Source organism: Melampsora larici-populina (genome assembly GCF_000204055.1).
Source record: "Melampsora larici-populina 98AG31 unplaced genomic scaffold MELLAscaffold_42, whole genome shotgun sequence".
In the NCBI taxonomy this organism is placed as follows: domain Eukaryota; kingdom Fungi; phylum Basidiomycota; class Pucciniomycetes; order Pucciniales; family Melampsoraceae; genus Melampsora; species Melampsora laricis-populina.
The window spans coordinates 559,328-561,611 of record NW_006768806.1 but is presented as its reverse complement, the minus strand read 5'-3'; positions in this window follow the sequence as shown (position 1 = coordinate 561,611).

The following is a 2,284-nucleotide window of genomic DNA, read 5'->3' as shown; positions in this document are numbered from 1 at the left end:
GCGAGCAACGGGAAGGGTAGCTAGACTGAAGAAAGCGTTGTATGGCCTCAAGCAGTCCGCTAGATGCTGGAGTGACGAAGTTAAAGATAAATTATTAAGTATTGGTCTAATTCAAAACCCCCATGATGCTTGTCTTTGGTATGGTAAAGATGAAGAAGGTTTGGAAACTTTACTCTACCTCCACGTCGATGATATGGCAATCACCGGAGATAAAATAGATGAAATCAAATCCCTGCTGAAGATGAAGTGGAAGATGGAGGACTTGGGTCCGGCACATTGCGTTGTTGGTATTGAGATCTACTCCACAGACAATGGGGGTTATGCTTTAAGTCAATCAGCTTTCATCCAGACGGTACTGGAAAGATTTCATGCTGAAGATAGCAAACCAGCTTCGACTCCTTTTCCAGGCGGCACAAAGATCATGAAAGCCACCGACTCTGACGTTATCGAATTCAAACAATCTAACCTTCCGTATAACAGCTTGGTGGGTAGCCTAATGTACATTGCTCAGGGTACAAGGCCGGATATTGCTTATGCAGTAGGTGCTCTGTCTCAACATCTTTCACGACCTTCAACTATAGCCTGGCAGATGGGATTACACGTACTTTGATATTTGAAAGGTACTCAATGCTTAGGACTACATTATTCACCTCAAGACAATGTTATCGAAGGGAATCAGAGCTGGTGCTATCCTGAATGCCACACTGATTCAGATTGGGCTGGTGATCCGAACACACGACGATCAACTACCGGTTATCTATTCAAACTTAACGGAGCTGCTGTAAGTTGGAAAAGTCGTTTACAGCCCACCGTTTCTCTATCATCAACCGAGGCCGAATACAAAGCTACAACAGAGGCTGGTCAAGAAGTAGTATGGCTTAGAGGATTATTGTCAAACATCTCACTACCTCAATCTGAAGCCACGGTTCTATGCAGCGATAGTACAGGTGCAGTATCCTTGACCAAGAAAGCTATTTTTCACGCAAGAACAAAGCACATAGAAGTGCAGTACCATTGGATAAGAGAACAAATGGAGAAGAATTTAATCAAGCTTAGGCATATTAGTACAAAGAACATGTTTGCTGATACATTAACAAAACCACTTCACCCCGGACCATTCAAGGAATTGCGTCATCAAATTGGTTTAGAAGTCATACACGGACAGCTGAAACAGGGGGTGTGTTGAGAGACACCTCAGTCTCTTGTACCTAGGTTTCAGCCGTGGTGAAAGGTGAATAAGACTCTAAGTATCAAATCACTTTACATACTAAAATACAGTAGTTTTATTCAAACTTAAGATGTCAGACTCAAACTTAAATGATCCCTATTTAAATTGCGCCTCCCCCTTTTCGCGCTAATACTCTTTTCCTTTATCCGTCTTCTTATGGAAAGGAAAAGAGTAAGTTCAACCCCTTCACTACATTATCATCAATAGTCTCTACTCTCCATTAGTTTGATCTTCAATATGACTGTTACTAATTATCATACTGTGATGTTATCTTTTTCTTTTTCATCTGAATCATTGTCGACGCTAGATCTTACTGAACTCATCGCGTCGACCCTTTTCCTTATTTTATATTGTGACCTGAACAAACCTTATAGGTCAGATACATAGTCAACTGGTCTATTCTTTCTATTCTCTTCATCTAACAAGTAGTGTCCTTTTTGTACTTGTCTATTTCTATCTTTTGTTCTATATAGGTTAGTGTTTCAGGTATTGTGACGAGAAGTGATTGAGACTCACTTCTAGAAACTGTCACGGGAATTCAGGTGAAATTGATCCGTCTTCTTACGGAAAGGAAAAGAATCTTACTGAACTCATCGCGTCGACCCTTTTCCTTATTTTATATTGTGACCTGAACAAACCTTATAGGTTAGTGTCTCAGGTATTGTGACGAAGAAGTGATTGAGACTCACTTCTAGAAACTGTCACGGGAATTCAGGTTAGTGTTTCAGGTATTGTGACGAGAAGTGATTGAGACTCACTTCTAGAAACTGTCACGGGAATTCAGGTATCTCGACAAAGGAGATTTGTCGCTTTTCAGTGCTGTGCGCTATATTTCCCCTTGATTGGCTTTGAAAAACCTCCCTTTGGAAACCATTCAAACCCAAAGCACCTAGAGACCTGACTTTAAGTAATGAACCTAGAGAGACCCGACTGTGAAAAAGTCACAATCCGTGTGAGGATGTGACTGCTTTCCAGTAGCAAGGGTCATGGTTTGGGTCATTCCGAGTATCCTGAACATTTTGTTTTTGTTTTCAAAACCCAAAAAAACTCTTTGGC